Below are 25066 nucleotides of genomic sequence, written 5' to 3'. Positions count from 1 at the left end.
TCGGCCCTCAGACGTCAAAAGGTCAAAGAGCAACACACGCGCATGCCCAGTGGGAGGGCCAGCGGTCCAGTCCTGCCTTAAATGGTTCCGCTTAACTAGACACAGCTGACGCCAACTCCCGGGCAACATCTGATTGTTTAGGCTGCTTGGGGCGCAGAGGTCACTTGAGTCTTTTGACTCAACAATTAACCTTGATGCAAAGGCAGGTTACAGGTGAAATGGATTTAACTAATGATGCTCCATGGTTTCAATCTCATCCATAGTCATTCCAAAGAATATGATGTCCTTGTGTCAACCAAGTCCCCACAGGCTCTAAGTCTCCCCGCCCCCACTGACGCCCAGAGCGCAGAATCTCAGCATCGGAAGGCCCGTACCCATGCTGCTGCTGCAGGAATCACGTCTACCAAGTGGTGATCTAAGCCCTACGTGAACGCTTCCATGTCAGGGACCTTGCTTCTTCATTTCTACGCCTAAGACATTGCTTTTTCAGTCTAGTTTGTCCCTGTCCGTCTTCCCAGCTAGAGTGTGGAAATTTGGGGGTGGCAGAAGCCGGGGAGAGGGGGAGTCTCTTCATTTGTTACTTTTAGTATTTAAATGAATATTAGTCGGGTAAAATACACGAAAATGCTTACTGATTTAACTTCTCGCCAAATGTTTATTTAGCATCTACTGCATTCCAGGTACTGTGCTCAGAACATCAGTTACCAAGTCAAAGCGATCTCCTGAGCTTACATCCTAAAAAGAAGAGTGAACAACAAAATGAAGAAATAATAAAATTTTAGACAGCGGTAAGTGCTATGAAGAAAACAAAGCCAGGTAAACCGGGAACATGTGATGGAAAGGACCTGGGTGGGAGAGGTGGTCAGGTTAGGCCTCTCTAGGTGGGCAGAACAGGCTGAACACGGGGTGGCTGTTGCAGGTTGGCCCACCTGTGTGCCCACTGTTTAATGACTACTGGAAGCTTCCATCACCTTCGCTGGTGATCTCCCACCCTAGGACGACTGTGCCCACATGGTGGGCTGAGGGCTCCTGCACGCTTGCCGGACCCCCACTCCTTTTCTCCTGCTCTGTAACAGGAGCACGGACAGCTGCTGGTCCACACGTGACGCTCAGAGGGAGGCCAGCGCTCCACACACAGCATGGAACCAGATATGCCTAGATCTGCTCCTGCCACTTACTACCCTAGAAACCCGGGGACAGTTCATTTACCCTCGACTCTCAGTTTCTCATCTGCAAGGTGAGAATAATACTTGCTTCGCTAGCTATCTGCAAGCTTTAGAGACTGCATATGAAGCGGCTGACACATTGGGCTCAGCAGGTGATGACACAGTTCTGGGTAGACACCAAGAGATACGGCTCCCCTTGCTCATCCCTGAAAATGATCAAAAATCGCTCTGTGAGTGAGTTATCTCCTGTTAGTGGCTCCTCTGAACTCAAGCTTTTGTTCACTCTCAATATTATGTGTGTTTCCCTCAACACGGGGAACTAATCAGCAGGTTCTCTCTCGCTTTTTAACCGCAGATGTGGCCCTGGGCCTTCCCACCGCCAGGCTGTCTGAAAACGCCCATCCCCCTCCCTCCCCCCTGCCGATCCCAGCCCCTCCAGCCCTGCCAGTCCTTCTCGGCCCAGTCCAAATGATGAAGAAAACTGAGATTAAGGGGCCTACTTATTTGCACAAAACTGGCAGATGGGAAAATACACACCAGAAACCAGAAGCCCCACCCAACTGTCCCTGTCCACCGCCTGGTACAGACACCACCTCAGTGCATCCATCGCATTAGCATCCTGATCACACAGCACATTCTGAAAAGAGGGGAAAGAATTGCTTTCCACCTCTTTCTACATTTGTCCTCCCCATGGGGAGTGCTCCGCAGTGGTCAACATTCTTTCAACACAGGAAAATGAGGACAGCCCTTGCCCGGTGGGATGTTTACAGTGTAAGTAATGCTATTGCATTCTGCTGGACCTCTGGACCTCCAGAGGGGCCAGGAGTTAAAGACCTACCAAGTAAGGATTTTGCAAGGTTGAGAACTGTGCTAAATCTGTTTTGACTTATCCTTGACTTTGAAGAAGATTGGCATTCTTGTTGGGTTTTTTTGGAAGGGAGGTAATTAGGTTTATTTATTTATTATAATTTTTTTAATAGAGATCCTGGGGACTGAACAGGGAACCTCATGCATGCTAGGCATACGCTCTACCACTGAGCTCTACTCTCCCCCCAAGACTGGCCTTCTTGATTACCTGTGTCAAACTAGCTGATTTCAGCCCCGCCTTTGTATCAGAGCTATTTGCTTCCAGAATTTTCCACTTTAATGTCTAAACAGGAGAACATCCTTGGCAGCCTCTTCTCAGTTCCTGCTCTTGGCGCTGACATTACACTGTCTTAGCAGAAAGTCTCAAATGTACTTCAGGATTCAGAGACAGCACATGTAAGTAGTGAGCTTGACACTGAAATTCGGTAAAAGATTTGGAAAACTCCAGGAATGTGGCATCTCAACCTGAAAAAAATTTTTTTCTTTGGTTTCTGTGGTTATGTGAAGTGGCAACTGAGTTACTGAAAGCTGACTACACGCCAAGCACGGTTCACAAATTTATCCATTTACCCTTCACAGACATAAACATAGACGGTCCTCGATTATAACACTTGCACTTAGGATCTTTTTGACTTTACACTGATGCAAAAGCAATCCACATTCAGTAGAAACCATACTTGGAGTCTAGAGTTTTGGCCTTTGCCCGGGCTGGTGATGTGCAGGACAGTCCTCTCTCATTATACTGGGCAGTGGCAACTGCAGCCGAGCTCACCCTTGGCTCCATGGCCACCAGGGGGAAGAATGGACCCACCGACCCCCATCCTGGACCCAGACAGCCATTCTGTTGTCCATTTCCAGGACGGTACTCAGCACATACCATGAGATAGTCAACACACTAGTATAAAATAGGCTTTGTGTTACATGGGTTTGCCCAACTGTAGGCTAGTGGAGGTGATCTGAGCACGTTGAAGGTAGGCTGGGCTACACTGTGATGATCGGTAGGTTAGGGGTATCAAATGCACTTCCTTTCTTTCTTTCTTTTTTATTTTAATATTCTTTTAGTTTTAACTTTAATTTTAATTTATTTTTTTTTAGTGAAGTACAGTCAGTTACAATGTGTAGGTTTCTGGTGTACAGCACAATGTCTCAATCATGTATATACATTCATATATTCGTTTTCATATTTTTTTCATTAAAGGTTATTACAAGATATTGAACATAGTTCCCTGTGCTATACAGAAGAAACTTTAAATGCAATTTCGACTTAACCATAGTTTCAACTTAACAATGGGTCTACTGGGTTCACAACCCCATTGGAAGTCGAGGAAGATCTGTACTGCAATTATTTCAATTCTACAGCCAGAGAAAACTGAGGAATAGAGGTTAGCTTCCAGGGCTGGAAGCTGGGGGAGAAATGTGGGTCCCTACCTTGGAAAGCACTGCATCGTATCCTGTCCCACCTTCATACCAAGGCCAGGCCAGGTCCCACAGCCAATAAGCGTTCTGCTCCTTAGATTCTGTGAGCCCTTACCAGGGACCAGAAATCTGCACTGTCACCCTGCCTCTGCCTTTGTCTTCCTGGGTGACATCTGTCTACCGATTGTCAGAATTCTCTTGCCACCACCTCATGTGGCAGCAGCAAGAGGCAGATTGAAACAGCACCCCCATGGGATGGCCCAGCAGCGGAATCAGCCCCACCCTGGGCAGTTCCTGCCACTTGGACAGAATTCGTGATCTGTTCCAGCTCTAATGTGCTTACTGCTGCTTCACAATCAGAACAACCCTCAATGCAGCAACCTACATGCCCACTGACACATGACTGGATGAAGAAGATATGGTGTATATATACAAATGAATACTACTCAGCCATAAAAAAGAATGCCATTTGCAGTACCGTGGATGGACCTGGAGATCCTCATTCTAAGTAAGCCAGACAGAGAAAGAAAAATGCCTATATCACTTCTATGTGGAACCTAAAAAGAAAGACACAAATGAACTTATTTACAAAACAGAAACAGACTCACAGACATAGAAAACAAACTTATGTTTACCAAACAGGAAAGTATGGGAAGGGATAAATTGAAGAGTTCGAGATTTGCAAATATTAACTAGTGTATGTAAAATAGATAAACAAGTTTCTTCGGTATAGCACAGGGAACTCTCTTCAATATCTTGTAATAACCTATAATGATAAAGAATACTTTGACACAACATTGTAAAATGACTAACTCAATAAAAAATGTTGAAAAAATAAAAAAGTGAAAAAAAAAGACTATATATATGTATAACTGGATCACAATGCTGTACACTGGGCCACTAACTGCCCCCCCAGATGCTCCTCAGACAGCGCGCCCTTCCCAGAGGGTTCTGGGGCTCCCCACTCCCTACCCAGGCCCACGATAACTCTCCACCTGATCACAGTGTGGGCCTCTTCCCAGCTCTGTTTTTATTTTTCTTTGTACTGAGCCTTCTCATGCATGGTAGCTGCATCTGGGAAGAAGTACTCCTGGCTCCTCAAGGATGAGCTCCAGGACCGTGCTGTTTCTCTTAGTCTCCAAAGTGCCTGCCGGGGAGAGGGCACCCAGCCCACGCCCAGCCTCTGCAGGCGATGCTGCAGCCGCAAAGGGCTTCGGGTCCAGAACCCTATCACCGCCTTGGGCCTCCCAGCCCGCCCCACCCCTCCTCCCACCAGTCCCTCAACTCCACAGGCCCTGCTGCTGAATCCAGGGTGCGGTCACAGCACCCTCATCCCTCCTGGCCACGAGCATCCACTCAGCGTCGTGCCCCTTCCTGGCCCATCCCGGGTCCAGAACAGCCTTCTCCGTTCAGAAATGTTCCTCTCCTGCTGAGGGCATGCCTCCCCGACCCCAAGAACACAAAGTAGGAACAAAAGAAGGCCAGAGGGATGTGCGTGTCTGCAGGCACTGCCCCAGGGCTGCCAGCACCGGGGACCCAGGCAGGCTGGCTGTCACAGAGAATAAGACACCTCTCTGAGCCTGGCTGATCCCCATGGAGATGTGTGGGCTAGGCCTACACAAGTCTGTGTCCCACCCATTAACTCCACAAACTTGGCTGTGTAAATTTAGCTAGCAAATTTCCTTCTTCTCTGATGTCAGTCATTTTTTTTGCATGCTAATCAAAAGTTCTTGAAATTTTACATTTTTGACAAATGGTTTTCAAACACCTGTTAAGGAGATTTGGTAGATTCTCATAAAATTCAGAAATTCTGATTCAACTTTAAGTGTGCACATATGAGACTTTTTATGGGTTGTGACTACAAATCTAATAAAATTTTTGGACAATAAAAATGGCATAACAGAAAGAAATGTCCAAACATCCCATTTTCAAAATGCTCTCCCAATAGCCTACGTTTCCTCTGGGGGGAGAAAGAAACCCAAACCAAAACAACAATTATGTTCTCACTTATGGTTAGAGAATCTTTTTCTTGAAATGAGAGATTTGTTGACTTTTCTAAAATAAAAGCTGAGTGGCCAGAGACAGTCAGGTCTGATTAGACCCTCACGTTCCCCTGTCCTGCAGCTGATGGAGGGTCTTCCTAAAATTCACAGAGACCCCAGCTCACTCCTTGTCTCCCTGTTCCCTTGTGCTGTCATTACTAATGTCTGTCTGCAATTTCTGTGCCACGATCTTTGTTTGAAGCCACTTATCCACTTTCCCAAGGTTTAATTTACTTAACACTAAATGATAAAATCCTTAAATCCACTCAACCAGACACACACACACTACACTAGGTCATCACATGCTGAAAACAAGTGGCGATCTGACGGTTCCTCCAGCATCACCCTCTCTTTTGAATGGCTTATCTCACCTATTGCATAACTTGGGCCTTTAACATTCAGAGTGCATGAGGGTGCCAGTATGGATCTATATTTTAACTATTCGTAACGGTTTTTTTGGTTTGTTTTTGCTTTTTCGTTTTTGGAAAAATATAAACAGAATTCTAAGATTTTCTTTCCACCATCCAAGAACACAGCCAAGCCTGGCCCTCAGGGACCTTCTGTGTGTGTTTGCCTCCCACACTGGTTGCGTGAGGGTAAGGCTCCCCGCTCCTACCCCTGCAGCCACGGTGACAGCAAAGACTGGGCAGACCTGGTAAATCTCATGTCCGACCATAGGACTCCCCGGCTTTCAAACTGCTGCTGGTTCCTTAGGTCACTGAACAAAGTCCAGATTCCTTAGCCCGACTTATGTTTACCGGGGACCCATCACCTGCTGGCCGGGGACCGTGACCCCACCCCCACGCCCTAACCCTCAACACGTTTGCTCCTGCTGTCCCTCTGCCTCTCTCCACCTGGACCAAAGCTGGCTCAGTGCTCAGTAACCTTTCCCAACAGCGCAGGTCGGAATGAATGAATCCCTGACTCTGCCTCCATCGCACGTTCATCACCCGGCCACCAGGTGTGAGGGCCGGGTCAGGGCGGGGCTGGCACGCCCACCGGATGGGGGCCAGGCTCCTCGATTTCTCTGTCTGCGGCCCCCTTGCTGGGCATCCTGTCTTATAAAACGAATTTCAGTTTCGAATGCAAGCGGGCATCTCCCCAGCACGCGGCTTCTCACCACCTCCGGACCCCCTCTCCGAGTCGCGGCGGTGACGATGTTAAAGCAGCCTGGGGCGAGCTGGCTGCTGGGGGCACTGCCCTGCCCTCTTACTGTCCTTCCTCCTTTGGGGGAAGGAGAGAGGGCGGTCTAACCCCATGGAATGGTGACCAACGGATGGTAAACGCCTGCGACCCCTGAGTAGTCCGGCCGCAGGAAGCAAGTGGAGGAACTTGTTAGTTTTTTCTTGTGCTGCGAGGCAGCCACGCGTCAGCTCCGGGAGCGCGCATCCCCGGGTGGCTGCGGGAGAGACGCTCTCGCGCCCCCTGGTGGCCGCACGGAGCACGGGGTGGGGGGAAGGGGTGAGAGGGTGCTGCCGCCCGCGGGGCAGGCTCTTTGAGGCCACAAAAGTCTTACAGATGCGACGGGAGTGCTACATCCCCCTCCCATGTGGCATGAAGAGCTCATATCTTTGGAGTAAAATAGAAAAGCAAGGCGTGCAAACACTGTCGACCTTCCCCGTGGGCGTTTCTCCATCTTCAGTAACTAAGACGGCAATTTGCCTTGTCCCCTGCATGTTGAGTTTAGCATCTCTGGTTTGGGCTCTTTGAATGACCACGTTATTGAGGTTTTCATAATTATGTACCTTCAAAAGATGCTCAATGTAATTCTGATCATACTCCTCTAAAAATGCCTCAGATTAAAAGCTTTTGCTGGCTCTTTGGACCGCGGGCCTGCAATTATAGAAAATGAACTGCATTTTAGCTTTCCATTGAAATTAATAACAGCGGTTCCCCAGTTGACTCTGTGAATAGTTAATGGAACAAACAGGATACTTCAGTACAATGTGGGTTGGAAAGCCATTTGAGCAAGATTCTGGGTTTCAAATGGGAAAGTAATTCATAGGATGCAAACCTTTGTCATATGCACTGTGTACAGTAGGCGTTTCCCCAAAATAAAAACTTAACTATTTAACGAACGATTAACCATACCCCAATCTGCATGTTACTCCGATGAAGACAACTCAGGTAAATAACCTAGCACATGGGATTTGGCCCTGCAGACACACGGAGCTCCTTACTGGACAGTGAAGAAACTTAGGCTCAGCAAGCTGAGCGTTTTCTACAGACACTGAGCTGGGAAGGGACAGAGATAAAAGCGGAACTCAGTCTCCTGACCCAGAGCAAAGCAATTACTATCACTCCCATTTCACAGATGTAGGATTCAGTAAAGTAACTTGCCCAATGTACTTCCACCACCTGCCAGCCAGGAGGCACCTCCCCATTAGAGACATCCAGAATGGACGTTATGGCTTCGTGATGGGGGTGTCCCTACCCGTTCCCCATCAGCTGTCACCTCTCACCCCTGTTCCCAAGCCCCTAGGTCTGTCTCACAGCTGGGAGGGGACTTAAGAACACTTTAGTTCAGGACATTCAATTGTGACTTCTTCCCAACCAAATCCAAATTGGAGGGATTTCATTATTTGAGGGTCTTGGCATAAGGGAGAAATTTCACAATTAGGTCAGACAAGGCGCTGGGGTCTAAAAGAAAAGCTAAGAGATAAAGATGAAAAGGATTTAAGTAATGCTAAGACAGAGATAAGACAAGAGGTCTCCCCTCCTGTCCTCATTTAGAAGCTCAGTCATGTGAGCCACATTCCTTGTGTCTCTTCACACATTCACTCCTCATTTCACTCACCCAGGTAACACTAGGAAGAGGATGTGTGACATAGAAGCAGCACACCTAGAACGTAGTAGAAGATTCTGGAGAAATTAGTGAGAGGCAGTTACGAACTTCCCAAAGGTTTGACTGTAATGGGCACTGGCCATAGCGAAGATGCTTTAATAAGAATAATACTCCTGGCCAGGTGGACCCGGCTTCAGGTGGAACCCAAAGGAGAGAATCTGGAGCCACAGGGCACCCTTCCCTTCCCAGCCCGGTTTCCTGCACTCAGTTTCCTCACCCGGTGGCGGTACCAGATTGACGGGTCCAGTGTAGAATCCCACAAGCCAACTGGTGATTGCGAAGAGCTGCGCAGCCCGAGGTGTCACGGGATGTCCTGTGGGCAGAGGGTCAGCAAATGACACCCGCAAGCACCACAGGTCTGCGGGCTGTGTCCCCACTCGGTGCCTCCTCACCTGGACTCTGGGTGGCCAGCACAAGGGAACACAGAGCCTCTTGTGACAGCCTGCAGATTACCCTCAACTCTGAGCCCAAGTGTCTTGTCACTTAGCTGAAACAGATGTGGGAGAAAACCGCCCTCCAAACCCGGTGTAAGTCCAACTCCGCCAGAGCCTCCTCACCACACCTTGTTCTAAAAACAAGCCAAAACTAGCTTCACATATCCCCTCATACCAGTCAGAATGGCCATCATCAAAACTCAAGTAATAAATGCTGGAAAGGGTGTGGAGAAAAGGGAACCCTCCCACATTGTTGGTGGGATGTAATCTGGTGCAGTTACTATGGAGAACAGTATGGAGGGTCCTTAAAAAACCTAAAAATAGACTTACCCTATGATCCAGCAACCCCAGTCCTGGGCATATATCTGGAGAAAATACAATTAAAAAATTTCATGCACCCCAATGTTCACAGAAGCACTAGTTACAACAGCCAAGACACAAGACACGGAAGCAACCTAAATGTCCATGGACAGATGACTGGATAAAGAAACTGTGGTATAGTTATACAACAGAGTACTATTCAGCCATAAAAAAGAATGAAATAATGCCATTTGCAGCAACATGGATGGACCTGGAGATCATCATTCTAAGCGAAGTAAGTCAGAAAGAGAAAGAAAAATATCATATGATATCACTTATATGTGGAATCTTAAAAAATGACACAAATGAACTTATTTACAACCAGAAACAGACCCGGTGGACACAGCACTCACCGCTCTTAGAGGAGGTTTGTTGAGAGTCTGAACAGCATCTTCATGTGAATCCACCCACACTCTCCAGACACAGTCTTTTCTACATTCTTGGCATAAATCCCAGCTGAGAAAACAGGTGGTTACTTCCATTGTCTCTCGAAGACTTTCAAAGATTCCATTTTCCTCTGGACACACTAGAGTTAAAAAAGAAAAGAAAAGAAAAAGCCGTCATCACACTTCCTGGCAATATGCTTGCTCTGCCCATTGCTTGTCTCCCTAACCTATCTTTAAGTTTTAAAATTTTGACCACCTTTAATAGATACAAAATAATGTATGTAAGATGAGACATAATAATAAATGATCATCTTGAACCCACCTGGCCTAAAAACAGGATGGTCACCAAGGTCACTCAAAGCACTAGAATGTCCCTCCCTAAACCCAGCCCCCTGACCCATCCTCAACCCTGGAGGGACTACCATCCTAAATGTTCTGTTGATCAACTCCCTACTTTTTTATATACAGTTTTATAACATGAAGTTTAATTCTGCTTGATTTCAAACTTCATAAAATATTATACTATATGTTGTCTCAGATAAGACTTTTTTGGATTCAACATTGTTTCTAACATTCATCCTTATTTTTGCGTATTGCTGATGGGCATCAATTTTCACTGTTATATAATATTCCACAGGGTGATTTGCTTCTCCAATCTTCTGTTGTTGGACACTTCAGTTGTTCCTAGGTTTTGTCTGTTAGGAGCAGTGCTGCTATGAACATCCTCCAGTTTCCTCTTGTCCTCCAAGTACAAGAGTGACTCTAGGGCATGTACTCAGAAGAGGAATTGCTGGGCCTCCAGTTTGTTTGCCAAGTAGCTGGGCCATTTTACATTCCTACTAGCAGGTTGTAAGACGGATTACTGAGATGGGATGGCACTGGAGCATTAAGTTACAGGTGTCTGCTTACTCAGATGAGATGGTCATCTTGCCTTAAATCTATTTACTGTTTATTTTTCCTCTTCTGAAAAATACCTGTTCATGACTTTTGCCCATTTCACTGTTAGGTGGTATGACTTTTTCTTACTGATATTTGTTTTTTAAAAGTTAATCCTTTATTGATTACATATATCACAAAAATCAATTCCCAGTTTGTGAATAAGCTTTTTATTTAAAAATAATTTATATTTGCAGAAGAGTTGCAGAGAAATCACCATCTACTCCTCACCCAACTTCCCCTAATGTTCGTCTTATATTACCAAGTGCACGTGTCACAGCAAAGAAACAAACATATGTATATATTACTATTAACTAAACTCTTGACTTTATTCTGATTTCACCACTTTTCCCAGCAACGTCCTTTTGCCATTTCAGGAACCAAGCCAGAATGCCACTGTGAATTTCATATAAATTGTCCTTTATGTTGTCTTTTAAGGAATGGAATTCCTTTTTTTAAAGTAATTTGTATTTTTGAGTAGAGTTTTTTTTTTTTAATGGAAGTACTGGGGATTGAACCCAAGACCTCATGTATGCTAAGCATGTGCTGTACCACTGAGCTATTTCCCTCCCACCAAAGAATGGAATTCTTAATTTTAATGTAGTTGCATTTACCAATCTTTTCATTTATAATTAGTACTTTGGGGAACTTTTTGAAGAAATTCTTCCTCATGCCTATGTGACTATGATCCACTCCCTTCCGCAGGCTTTGCCTCTCACGTTTAAGTCTCTTTTTGTCAGAACTGGTCTTTGTGCCTGGTGTCAGACAGGCACTGAGTTCATCTTTTCCCCATGGTTAAGAGCTGTATAATGAGACTTTATATTTGACATGAAAGTCCCTCTGTGTTTTTCTTCTTCAGGAATTCTTCGTCTATTCTTAGTTCTTTACTCCTACATAAAACTGTAGGTTCAGCTCGCTAAGCTCCTTGCAAAAGACAGTTGGGATTTTGATCCAAACTGCACTGAGCTCACTCAGAGAGAACGGACATCTTTACAATATTACATTTACAGTATCAATATTTTCTACCCATGAATTTCATTTTTTTCTCCACTTATTTTGGTTTTTTAAAGTAAGTTTCAAGCCTTCCTCTTTGGGGTGATCACTGAAGTGCCAGTGGCCAAAACGAAGTCCAGTCCCTTTGTGACTTCTGACCAGAGGGAGACCCACAGAAGGCATTGCGATGCCCTTTCCCACGTGCCCAGGAAGACTGACTTCCCTGCTTTCCAAAGAGCTGAGACAGACGTAGGCTGCTTGTCCATGCCCACTTGCAAAGATGACGAGGTTCCAGCTGTGGAGGACACCACAGAGGTCAGCAATTTGGCACAGTAGCCCAGGGCTTCCAGAAGAGCCATGTCCTTGACACTGACCCAGTGCAGGGGGAGAAGGCTGCTGCCACAACCATCCACAGGGCTCCACTCAGCAAGGGGGTTATCACTAGACTAAAACTGGACCAGGACCGCAGAAAGGTCCTCAACCATCCAGAGGAAAGGAAAAGGGTAAACAGAAGGAAGAAACAACGGAGAAGATGCAAGAACAAAGTCATCCTATACACAACTCTCATTAAAAACGGCTGAAATGAAAAAATAAAGTATGTTCAATGCCTTTTAATTTTTCTCTAGAAAATTATTTTCTTAGATTTACTCATATATTTTATGCTTTGTTGATACTGTAAACAATATATTTTTACATTATATTTTCTAAGTTTATTGGTGATACATAAAAATCCAATTGCTTTTTAATTCTTTAAATTGAGACAAAGCGTAGATGTCACCCTTTTAAACTGTACAGTTCAGTGCAGTCACAGAGTTGTCACCATCACCACCCTCTAATTTTAGAACATTTCTGTGACCTTCAAAAGGTCTTTCCATCAGCAATCAATCCCGTCCTCCTTGCCCTGGCAGCAATGAGTCTCTACAGTTTCATTCCGTCTCTATAGATTCGCCTGTTCTGGCTGGACATTTCATGTGAATAGAATCAAACGCTGCGTGGTCCCCAGGGCTGGCTTCCTGTACTCGGCGTATTTTCAAGGTTCACCCATGTGAGCCTGCGTGTATCAGTACTTCCCTCCTTTTAACAGCCGAACCGTATTCTGTTGTGCAGATATCCTGCACTGGCCATCCGCCCGTCAGCTGATGGACACTTGTTTCCCTTTTCTGGCTATTAAGAATACAGCTGCTATGAACTTTCATTTACAAATTTTTGGGTGGGCATATGTTTGCAGTTTTCTTGGGTGGACATCTAGGAAAGAAACTGTGGGGTCCCGTGGTAACTATGTTTAACTTTTGAGAAGCTGTCAAACTGTTCTCCAAAGCACCTGAACCATTTTACATTCCCACCAGCAATATATGAGGGTTCCCATTTTCCACATCCAAACCAGCATTTGTTACTGTGTCCTTTTTACAACAGCCGTCCCAGTGGGTGTGGTGTGGTATCTCCCTCCGGTTTTGATTTGCGTTCCTCTAATGACTAGTGATGTTTTCCTGTGCTCACTGGACATCTGTGTATCTTTTTCAGACAAATTTGTATTCAAATCCTTTGCCCATTTTTAAACTGGGTTATCTGTCTTTTTATTATTGTGTTGTAAAAGTTCTTTACCTAGCCAATATTTCTTTAACCTTAAATGGAAATTGTATAGAAATTAATTTTAAAAATTATAGAGAGAGTTCAAAAATTAATTAAAATTTCCAAAGGAATTCTACTAAGAAACTGGAAAAATACATAGGCAAGAATACTGCATTGGGAAAGGAAAATAAAAGCAGATTTAGGAGAACTCACTGCCCAGAAAATGATCAAATATGTTACCAAGTGACAGTCCCTAGGACTGTATGATATTGGCTTAAGAATAGAAAAAACAGGCAACAAAGCAAAGCGTGCGTTCCAGATAATATGCTTAAACTTTTGTGAGAGCTGTTACTAGGACTAACCTGGAATCAGAAAACAAAGGAAAAGGAAGCAACTTTTAATAAAAGTCACTGAAGAAACTGAGTGAGGATAATATTTAATAAGTATTAACTCGGTGCCAGGGGTTATCTAAGTGTAGTAACTTATTTAATCCTCTGAACAAGTTCATGAGGCATGTTCTGTTCCCTTCCCCATTTTATGGATGAAGAAACTGAGTCACCAAGAGGGTGTATGATCTTTGCCCAAAGCCCCACAGCAGCTGAGGTGGCAGAGCCGGGATTCACCCCTCGAGCCTCAGTTCTGGTCCAGCCTCTTTTTTGTTGTTGTTGTTGTTAATGGAGGGACTGGGGATTGAACCCAGGACCTTGTGCATGCTAAGCACATATTCACTGCTGAGCTATACCCTCCCCATGACCCCTGGTCCAGCCTCTTGACCCCACCTGCTGCTCCTGTCATGCCACAGTGAGGACAGAGCTTCAACCCAGTTGCTTAAATAGTTACATTTCAAAAGCCCTACTTAAAAAGCAAAATAAAAAAACAAAGCTTAAAAAATTTAAATTCCTCTCTCAAATGTAGAAGGAGGTAAACATATTGACATTTAATAAACAGAAGAAAGTGTAACATATGAATTTTAAATTATCAGTGTAAAAATAAAATGTTGCTACAAAGAAAAAATTGGAAATTTGGGAAAAGATCATGAAAAAGCTACCCTCAATCACCAGAATGACTGACGCCAAAAGACCAACAATGTCAAGTGTAGGCAAGGCCAGGGAACCACCGGACCTCTCGCACACTTTCTGGTGGGAGTGTGAATTCGGTCAAGCACTTTGAAAAACTGTTTGGCCCTACCTGCTATAAAGCTGTACAAGATGGCCCAGCAATTCCGCTCAAAGGCACAGACACAAGAGAAATGAGAACACAAGAGAAATGAGAACACAAGAGAAACATCCCTCAAAAGACACATAGAGGATACTTAGAGCATCTTTATTTGCAGGAGCCAAAAATGTTTATAACAGCCTTAAACTGGAAACAACCCAAATGTCCACTGGCAGGAGAATGGCTAAATGAACCATGGTTACTCACAGGATGGAATCCCTCTCAGCAATATAAAGAAATGAGTCCCAGATACATGCAGCAACGAGGATGAACTTCCCAGACACCTGGTTGAGTGAAGGAAGTCAGGCATTAAAACATAGGCGCCATGTGATTCCACTTACATGCATTCAAGAACAGGCAAAGCGATCGAGGGTTAAAAAATAAAATAAAATCAGGAGTTACTTAGCAGAGTGGGTATTTGACCAGTAACGGGCCCAAGGGAACTTTTTAGGGTGCTAGAAATGTTCTGTCTTGATCTGGACAGATGGCTACACAGGTATAAACATATTTAAAAATTCACTGAGCTGCACACTTAAGATATGAGTGTGCACTTTATGTAAGTTACAGCTCTGTAAAAATTAAAACCAGTAAATCAACAAAATGTTAAACTAAATGTGAGTGACAAACATTTTTTATTCATTCAACAAACATTTCTAGAGTACCTATTTGTACTGGATGCTGAAAAAACCTCACTGAGTGAATGGGACCACCATCTAGGAACTGAGCATCCTTTGGGGGATGCAGATACACAAATACATACAGAATCTCATAAATGACTGAGTTGGGAACAGGAGTCAGCGGGGCACACAAGATGCTAACTCTGTTTGAAGAAGTTGGGGGAATTTTGACAGGAGAGAAGAGTTTTAACCTAGGTCTTAAAAGATGAGTAGAACCACAATGAGATACTGCCTCACCTCTGTTAGGATGGTTACCATCAAAAAACCAAAATAAAACTGATTGGCGAGGATGTAGAGAAATTGAAACCTTTGTGCACTGTTGGTGGGAATGCAAAATGGTGCAAACACTAGGAAAAACAGTATGGACGTTTTTCAAAAAAATCAGAAAATTACAACATGATCCAGCACTTCAAATTCTGGGTATATGTCCAAAAGAATTGAAAGCAGGGTCTTGAAGAGGTACTTGTACAGCCATGTTCACAGCAGCGCTATTCACAAAAATCAAGAGGGGGAAGCAATCCAAGTGTCCAACCATGGATGAAGAGATAAGCAAACTGTGGTGTGTCCACACAAGAGAATATTATCAAGCCTTAAAAAGGAAGGAAATCTGGACACATGCTACACCGTGAATGAGCCTTGGGGACATTATGCTCCGTGAGGTAAGTCAGTCACAAAAAGACGAACACTGTGTAATACCACTGACACGAGGTCCCCAGAGCAGTCAAGTCCATGAGGCAGAAAGTAGAATATAGTGCTGGGGCGGGGAGGAAAGGGAACGGGAGCTGCTGTTTATGGGTTGCAGGGTTTTGGTTTTGAAGATGAAAAGCATGCAGGAGACTGGTGCACACACAGAGAATGCACCCCCAGCAGCCCCTCCCCAGGAGCCCCCCGCCCTGGTGTACCTCCACCAGGGCAGGGCTTTGCACGTAGAGCCTGTCTGTACGCACGTGACCAGCACATTCCCTGTCGTGCCAGGACCTCCCCTCAGTACAGGCCAAACCAAACCCGTGGCCCAAAGGCCTCTGTGCTGGGCAGACCTGAGTCTGAGTCCTGCCTGTGTCATTAGCCACCAGCTATCAAATCAGAGCAAATTCCTGAGCCTCCTTTCTGTCTCTATGAAACAGGGCCAATGTGACCCAACTTGAACACGTGCGGTGGACAGTAAGACCCTGTGTTTGATGAGTGAGAGCTGCCTGCGGACATGCGTGAGTTCCTGGTTGGCAGTGATGGCCGTGAACTAGACTCTGACTGTTCAGAGTCCACAGCGCACTCAGGCACGCTGTCCCTCACTGGATCCTGGAGCCCTGAGAGCCGGCTCTTGTCAACTCCGGGAACACTGAGAAAACGGGGCTTAGAGTTGGTCAGTGACTTGCCCCCGGCTCCCAACTAATAAGTAGCCAATAAGGGCTCTGGGACTTTGTTTCCCTCTCTATACAGTCACACCTTTAATAAAAACCTCTTTCCTTCCAGCAATTGTTTTCAGAATAGAACTAGATCCTGTTGGACCGAAGCAGTTGTTTGAATGTTTGTGTGGCTTTGAATGTTTCCAGTGTGTCTTCCTTTGTTTCTCACTGCATTCAGTAAAGGTCATGACAATTTGCTGTTCACTCATCAGATATTTTTGAGCAGCCTCTATGTGCCAGGCACCACACAAAGTGTTAGAGGTGTGGCCCTTGATGGGTGGCAGAGTACAGTTGTGTGTACTGCACAATCCCGGAGTACAGCATTCACAGCACAGCCTTTCCCTAAGGCATCTCTGAGTGCTCCAAGCCTGAAGACAGAGGAGCAGTTCAGATCACCCCCCGTCCAGGGAAATGTTCAATTCCACCAAATCTGGTGCTTGTGAGACTTACTTAGGTGGGGGGAGGGGGCAGGGCTGAAGTCCCTCCAGCATCATGGCTCCCAAATCACCCAACATTGGGTTTTGGGTACCAGGACCCTCCCTGGGGAGCTTCTTTCCCCTTAGTTCCCCACCAGGCACTAACTTTCAGCACCAGCCAAATTTTCCCAGATGGATTTCTAACCACTGAAATGGAGGTTTCTAATGGCAATCCCCACAGCCCTTTACTTAGAGCCGCACTGGTGGGCACTACTCTAATTATTCAATTGCCTAATCCATTTATCTTTCATGATCCATTATGCACCGCTGACAGGCTGCGTCTTCCTCAGCAGATACATAGCCTGGTCTAATGGACTCTGGGTGAAACCAACCACATTGACTAAGGGATTTAGCTGGTACCTAATTCCCCTAAACTATTATTTTATAAATGAACAAGGAGACAGACACATTTTCTGCTTTAGGATAAATATTTTATGAATTGCCCCTCTGATACATCACATTATTAGTACATTATCCTGTATTCCTCCCCAAGGTTTGCAGGGCCTGGGCGTACACATACTCAGGAGTGCATCTGGGTGATTTTACTGAACAGACTGCTTTTAAAATGTTTGTAGCAGTGGAGAAAAGAAATGATTTTGCCTCACGGACAGGGAAAGTTCTTTAAATGTTGATTTGCTATTTCAGTGTGAAAGTCATCATTTGGGGGACTTCTAGTTTGACAGACATGTCTGGGGTCTCTTTTTAAAAATTCAGTGCATCTTCTTCCCTGGGACCATGCAACCCTGGGGATGAGTTCTGCACAGATACATCAAGGAGAATCTCCCTTATCTTGAGAACAAAGCACGCTTTCTTTTCTTTTCTTTTCTTTTCTTTTCTTTTCTTTTCTTTCTTTCTTGCTTGCTTGCTTGCTTGCTTGCTTGCTATTTTTGGTTAGGTTCTTTTTTTAAAAAGATGCAGCTTATAATATAAAAGCCTGAAGGACAGAAGTGACTGATTTTGGTGTCTTTCCCAGTTAACAGGGGAGACACAGACAAAGATTTGGAAGTTAGAGGGAACCAACAGAATTCTAGGAGTTTTTCTGATGATAAATAGCCTTTGTGTTTGTTCCAGATACTGTGAAAACATATCTGCTTACAGAAATGAAATCAGTCGTAACATTTCTTAGGGATTAATTAGAATCAAGTTGATAGGGAACGCTGCCTCCTCACCTTTGATAAGATGCCCCGGGGGTTGAGACCGGAGCGATGTGGAAGGGAGGAGAGAGTGTGGTGATGCATTTACACCTTCTTAGATTCTCCCTTGAGTCTATTTTACCTTAGCCATAAAATGAAAACATTTAAATTTCTTTAAAATTACGTTTGGCTTAATTATACCCAGGCCCTGATACCAGTAAGCTCTCCGTTCTGCCTGGTTTGTTTTTTTTTTTTCTGTTGTAAATAGCGACCAGGCTCATCATTTCATAAAGAGTTGTTTTCCATGGGATGTTCGCTATGTGCAGAATGTTAATAGCCGGCGGAATCTGAATAGGCTCTGTGGCTCCACTTGAAACATAGAAAAATGGCGCAGACATTAAAAAAGATAAAAGGGAAAAGGGCAGTAATGAATTTAGAGGAAAATGAACATTAATGGTGCTAGCATTACTCATGCTCCACATAACAGATTATTGGGAATCTGTCAAGCACACCAAATTATCTACTCGTCGGCTGCTGTGGGGCCCTCCGCAGCCATCCAAAACCAGCAAAAGCAAGACAATTTAAGCTAATTTTACTATTTATAACAATAGAACGGGCCATTAAGATAAATTAATGTCATTATCAAGTTTCTATGAAAATGACAAATACCACTATTTCGAGCAGCTTAGAGGCTGTTGACTATAATGAAATCCGCTGCACAGGTACTAAAGAGAAACACTCCAAGTAATTATTTTCTAGTAGCCTGTTTGTTTCCTGACCATTCATTTGCTTTCACCACAATTAGTTCTGTACACAATATGGTGGTAACTAAACAGTCAACACTGCACAGCATTAGGACTAATTGGGCCATTAGGATGCAGTTTCCAGCCTTTTCCTTCCTAAAGAGAGCTGGGAGTAAACAGACCAGAGGCAGCCATGAGAGAAACGCCCTGGCTTGCATTGTTTTCATTTAAAGGAGCTCCAAACAGGACAATAAAGCACATGGGGGGAAAGCTCTGCAGAATATACCCTCAAGTGAGCCGGACAGTCACTAATTAGACACTGTGGGAGCGCACCCCCATCCCTCCCGGGGATGCCCGCCTGGGCAGACTTCTGCAGCGGCATCCTTGGGCTCGGAGGAGGGCCCTCAGAGGTGTTACGAAAACCTTGTTGGGTTGAACCTGGGAATTCTTCCACTGCTCAGGTCCATGATTTCTGAGTTGTCCAAAGCCACACCATGGAAGGCCCATCTCCCTATCACCACTGTGTCATCAATTACTTCTAGGTCATTGTCTTAGGGCCAAAATACTCCAAGACTGTCCACAGCTAGCCAAGGTCTGCTTTCCCTAAATCAGATATCTATGGGAAAGAATGACCCTGAAAATTGCAGCAAGTGATTAATGAAGAAGAAATAATTGGAAATGATTGGATAAAGAAGATGTGGTATGTATGTATATACATACATATATATGTACATACACACACACACACACACAATGGAATACTACTCAACCATAAAAAAGAATGAAATAATGCCATTTACAGCAACATGGATGGACCTGGAGATTGTCTTACTAAGTGAAGAAAGCCAGAAAGAGAAAGAAAAATACCACACGATACCACTTATATGTAGAATCTAAAAAAAAAAAAAAAATAACACAAGTGAACTTATTTAAAAAACAGAAACAGACTCACAGACACAGAGAATGAGCTTATGTTTACCAGGGGGGAAAGGGAGGGGGTGGAGGGATAAGCTGGGAGTTTGCAGATACAAACCATTATACATAAAATAGATAAAAAGCAAGGTCCTACTGTAAAGCACTGGGAACTCTATTCAATACCTTGTAATAGCCTATAATGAAAAGGATATATATGTATGTGTAGCTGTATCACTATGCTGTATACCAGAAATTAACACAACATTCTAAATTGACTATACTTCAATTAAAATAAAGAAAAGTGTGGATGCCCTTGGGAACACTTGACGGCACACATCAAGAAAAAAAAAAAGAAAAAAAGAAAAAGAAGAAGAAATAGTCACAAAGCCATGCTCTCCAGTGCCTCTCATTGCCTGAGGTAGTTTTAAGTTTTGCATCAGTCAAGGGCCTGGCTGGGAGCTCTGTACCCTTAGTTACTGAACAGGAAGGGATTCATGAGGCCTCTCAGGGTAGCAGCTGGTGCTCCCACAGCCACGATGCCTCCTGTTACTGGGTAGGTGAGCAGACTGCTCTGTGGATACCACTCAAAAACTGCCCGTTGGCCAGGCCCACCCATCTTTTCCCTCTTCCAGCTGAGACGAGGGTGCGAGTGCTCAGTACCGCCTCAAGAAGCCCACAGGTCCTCAGCAGATATAAGACACAAGCACACATGCCAGATCTGCAAAGAACTAGGCGCATGTAAGGCGTTCAGGCAACAACAGACCTACTAAGAAAACGCAGAAACGAGGGCCGAGGGGCAGGGTGCACAGCAATGCCCGAGGCATCTTGCAAACCACATTCCGTAAGGCCTGAGATTTACATCAGCTTCATAACGTGATACCTGCCAAGGTGGGTAAAATACTCTTCCAGTGGCCAGCTGAGAAGCAGAATCCAGGTGGCAGTGGCGAGAGCTGACCTCTGTGTCTCGCCTACCTCGCGCATATCCTTCCCGCTAGACCCTCTTTGCGGCTCCACACTTGCGCAGGTGGCCACGGTGTGTGCGCATGCGTGCGAGCGTGCGCACGCATGCGTGCTCCCAACTCCCTCCCCCCCACCCCCTGCAAGCATCCTCCACCTTCCCACGTTCACTAACTTCCAACCATGGTCACTGGTGGACTTCTTCAGTATGGGGACTGCACAAGCAGGGCCCCTCAGAAAAGGCACGACTCCTGACTTAGGCGGCCATTGAGACCTGGAAAGCGAGGCAAGATGGCTTCAGCATCCCCCTCAAATCCACACCGTAGTCCCCACTGTTACCCTCCGTCTCTCATCCCTTCTGCCGTCCCATCTTCCACTGTAGATGGTCAGCTGCCCCCTCTGCCAATACGGCCATAACTGACTATATATGAAAGCCATAGGGAATGTCTCATTTCCTTTTTACCTGGAAGAGACGTAGCATTCAATTAATACAGGCTCTTTCAGGAAAATCAAAATGGGTTTTGTGATTGCGGTGATTGGGGAAGAGGTAAAATGCAGGTGGGCCATGGTCCTGGAAGGAGAGAAGCGGCCTTCCTGCGGATGTGGCTGCCCCCTGGCCTTGGCATCTCAAGAGGAACGATTTTGAAACAGGATCCCGCTTTGATTCTGAAATCTGTGCTGCTGCAGTTTTACGGACTCAGGGTGAAGGATCCTCAAGGAGGCAGTTTGTCCTCCCTGTGCTTTGGGATCCTCAGAGACACCAGTGCAGGTCCCCCTGGGCTTGCTTCAGAAGTCTGCTGCTGGCTGCTGACCAGGATGGGGCCATCCAATTTGTAAAATTACAAGTAATAGTTTTCAAAGATGTGGTTCCTGAGAAAACTATATGGTGAGTTAATTATATCCCAATGGTGATTGCCATCATGATAAACCGTAACCCCGGAGAGTTCAGAGCACTCTAAACAATTATATTAATTATTCTCAAAGTTTCCCCCAAGGGTAGGCCACTTCATTACCTCTGCTTCCAGATGAGGAAGCTGGGTGACCCAAAGGCAAAAGTTCAAGAAATGGGCTGGAAGCTGCTGCTCCATGGATTCTCCACCCAAGGTGGGTGGTGTTTGCAGGGAGCCACAGTGCTGGGAAGTGAGAGCGGGTGGCGGCTCTCAGAAGGAGACAGCGAGCCAGCCCTGGCAGGGCTGGGAGGAGGCATGTGGAGGGGAGTGGGTGGGTGTGTGTGTAGAGGGCCCGGAGAGCCCTGGCGGCAGCACCTGACATCCCCTTCTGTCTGGGCAGTGGTCTCCCCGCTTGTGGATACAGCAGCTGTACCTGGGCTGAGCGGACAGGGCCCGCCCCTCCATCACTAAGGGCAGGGGTGGAGATTCTAAGGACAAGACATAGGAGCAGGGCTAAGCAGGTTCGTGCATTTTCTGTTTTAACCTTCTCCACTGCCCTGTGGGGCAAGGAAACTGAGGTCCTATAGTCAAGAATGTGCCCAAGGCCACCCACCCGTGCGTACAGAGGTGGGATTCAAATCAGGCACTCTTGTTTGGGAGGAGGCGTTCATCTCTCAGGCTGCTGCACTCCCAGTGCCAAGTAGTAGGATCCTGGTGGCCTGAGCCTCAGCTTCCCCATCCGTAAAATGGGGTTGATCCTGACTCCACCTGATTTTTATGGATCTTAAGATAAATTACTTCACAGTCCACACCAGGCACAGAGCCTGGCTCCCAGCTCCCACTCTCAGGCACACAGACCTGCTTTGACCTCGTTGGCTTGATTTCAGAGCTTCTGGTCCTGCCTGAGCCGATTACTGGCTGCAATAACCTCATTCTGCAAAAATCACACTGGCTTTTACAGGTCTTTACGGGAAGGAAATAGCCTAATGCACTGTTTTCCCGTGCACGTCAGTAGCCTGATCTCTCTCTAATGGGCTCAAATTGCAGTTTTAAAACCTAAACTATGAACTTAAACTCTCCTACCAGCATGCCAGGACAGGAGTCCTTACTTCTTATGCTTCCAGGGAAAATTAAGAGAAAATCACTTGGTCCCGTCTTCCCCTGAAGAGCCCGGGCTCAGACACAGGAGTGATGTGACCTCGGATGAGTTGTTCTGCCTAAAGGTGAACAAGAGGGAAAAGTCAGGAAAGCTTTCTGATTCCAGAACTTACAGCAGCTGCCGACACAGCCCCCCCAATACCCGCTCACTGCCCGGTCCTGCTGACTCAGGAAATGCAGAACAGAGAGCCTCAGGGGCAGCCTGGGGTCAGACCACCACTCTGACGGCTGCAGCCATGGGCCTGCATGTCCTTCCTGCCTGGGACCAGCCTTAATTTTGAATTCTGCTACCATATTTCCGTGATAGCCTCCCAGGCCCTCCATCCTGCCTAGATTGCAGTTACTGTTAATCAGATAAAATGAATTGCCCTCAACAAGCTGCATTTCTGGCCAAGAACTCTTGGCAAGCCAAGAGCCAAGATGTTCTACGTGCCAGGACCTGTGCTTGGCACTGGACACCTGCCCAGGTTTCACCTCATCAGAAGCCAGGTGCTAGCCCCAATTCCACAACTGAGGAGACAGGCTCAGGCATGCGCAGTTGACTGCCCAAGGTCACACAGCTGGTGAGTAATGGACAATAACCTGGGCGGTCTGACTCTGGAAGCTCCACTTGACCTCTCTGCTGTCTGTCTAGAGCCCATCCTAGCTGGATTCCTGGTCCCGGCCCCATGAGACTCTCCTGACCCCTGAGCACCCAAGAACCACCGTAACAAAGCACTGGGTGTATTGACCAGATGAGGTGCAGGGGGCATTATAACTTAATCAGTTTACTGCAGAGAGGATTGTTTTCCTTGCTCACAGCCACCAGACTGTGAGCTCCATGGGGTCAGGGGCTGCATCTGCTTCCCTCACTATCTTATCCCCACTGCTAGTGTCTGGTGGGAGAAGGAAGTCAGTTAAAGATTTGTTGAATAAATGAATGAACTGAGTAAGAGAAGAACATCTCTGGTTGGGCCCCCCAGCGCTGCCACTTTCAGGGTCCACACCGTTCCCCCAGTATTTGAACATGGCCCCAGGGGCAGAGTGGCGATGGTCTCCTGCTCAATGCTCATGGGGACCCAGGGCCTTTTCAAAGCGGACCACAAAGCACATGGCACAGCCCCGGCCACAGAGGCCGACTGTCAGTGGTCCTGGCTTTCTCACAGCAGAGAAGACAGGGCACCCCTGGTTCTGGTCGGAAGATTCAAGGAGGAGTGAGGAGGGGTGATGGGCTCCTGGCCTTTCATGCTCTCCTTCTTCTAACTCTTAGCAAGAATTTTCTTCGCACTGTTTTTTAACTGCTTAACTCCCAACAAGCTGCATCATGGAAGGAAGCCAGGCATGCCTCTATTCTCCGCTCATGCATGAAAGGAGACATGGATGGCTGCTTTCCCGCCTTCCTTGGACCCAGGCACTGGGAGGGCAGCTGCGGCGGACGTGTAAATCACATCTGGCTGAGCCACAGGGTGTCCTGGTGTGGCCAAGCTGGTTTCTTCACTTTGCTAAATCTGTTGCTCTTGTCTAAGTTTAGCAGCCTACTGACTGCGAAGACTAGGACCCAGCCGAGGCCCGAAAGCGCACACTGGAGGCCTCCCTCCCGGGCCGCGGAGAGCCACGCATCCACCCGCAGGCTGGGATCCCGTCCAGCCGGCTCAAAGCAAGTATCCCAGCCCTTCCAGGTCTCCTCTACTCATCTGGGCTGTGAACACTCAATAACCCCAAATTCCATTTTGGTTCTTTTAAAAAAAACCCAAAACAAAAAACAACCTGTGAATCCGGAACCATACAGATTCTGTGTTTGGACGGGACTTTTCTGCTGGATTCAGAACAGTGTCTGATGAACTTAGTTCACTACTCATTGTGGGTTGAGATGGGAAAATTCCACCTCGTGTTCATAAAAGTTCCCCTAAGACGTAGCGCTTTACCGACCCTTCATGGGTGTCAAAGTCATTTCCATTAAACTGGGTTTTCCAGTTAACCTGAGTCTAGCAAATAGAGGATTTGTTGAGTTGAGATTTTTGTTGTCGAGGTAATGGCTGTGATGAATGTTGACTTACTGTAATTTTTCAGGTTTATTGATCCAGAGCAGTTGAATCTCACTGTACTTGTGACCTCCCAATGGTGTGCACAGGAAAGTGCTTGATAAATCCTGAGCAGAGACCCAGTTCCAAAGGCCTGGAAACACATTTTCAAATTGGAGCCTGGGTTTTTCCTGTAAAGCAGGAAAGCAAACCTGATTCAGAGGGTTAATTAAAAGAAGAGAGGAATTCACATCTTCTCTTAGCTCTCTGATCTTCCTGGTGTGTTTAAACATGTGTAACCAACTACCAGCAAACAGTTCCTTAAAGTGACGATGACTTCGGAGTGTTGCACAACTGGGAAGGTACCTTCCCTAAAACAGTGTGTTGTTCTCACCTGGGCCACATTCTGGTCACCTTCAGTACTCAGGAAAACAGGAGATAAAGACCCCTGGGCTGGCCTTGGGGTCAGATCCTGGGAGAGAAAG

At 46.0% G+C, this 25066-nt stretch overlaps 3 long non-coding RNA genes across 4 annotated transcripts in view; 1 reads left to right on the top strand and 2 right to left on the bottom strand.

Moving 5' to 3' along the window:
• Positions 1-24766, bottom strand: part of LOC116283357 (uncharacterized) — a 43872-nt gene extending 19106 nt beyond the window's left edge. Inside the window, exons 1-3 of the long non-coding RNA XR_012079846.1 lie at positions 24618-24766; positions 22533-22640; positions 9484-9656 (exon numbers count right to left, since the gene is read on the bottom strand). This is a non-coding gene — a long non-coding RNA (uncharacterized lncRNA). The remainder of the gene's footprint in view (positions 1-9483; positions 9657-22532; positions 22641-24617) is intronic.
• On the top strand, positions 97-1211 carry LOC140701075 (uncharacterized). The gene is made up of 3 exons (XR_012079849.1): positions 97-213; positions 681-788; positions 1077-1211. It is a non-coding gene; the product is annotated as an uncharacterized lncRNA (long non-coding RNA).
• LOC140701074 (uncharacterized) lies at positions 636-7324 on the bottom strand. 2 transcript variants are annotated; one of them, XR_012079848.1, is made up of 4 exons: positions 7237-7324; positions 3928-4006; positions 2242-2498; positions 636-1372 (listed from the first exon to the last, which is right to left on the bottom strand). It is a non-coding gene; the product is annotated as an uncharacterized lncRNA (long non-coding RNA). The 2 variants fall into 2 exon arrangements; XR_012079847.1 differs by lacking the exon at positions 7237-7324 and adding an exon at positions 6346-6457.
• Positions 24767-25066: the final 300 nt, after the last annotated feature.

Source organism: Vicugna pacos, chromosome 14 (genome assembly GCF_048564905.1).
Source record: "Vicugna pacos chromosome 14, VicPac4, whole genome shotgun sequence".
In the NCBI taxonomy this organism is placed as follows: Eukaryota; Metazoa; Chordata; class Mammalia; order Artiodactyla; family Camelidae; genus Vicugna; species Vicugna pacos.
This window is presented reverse-complemented; position numbering and strand designations above follow the sequence as displayed.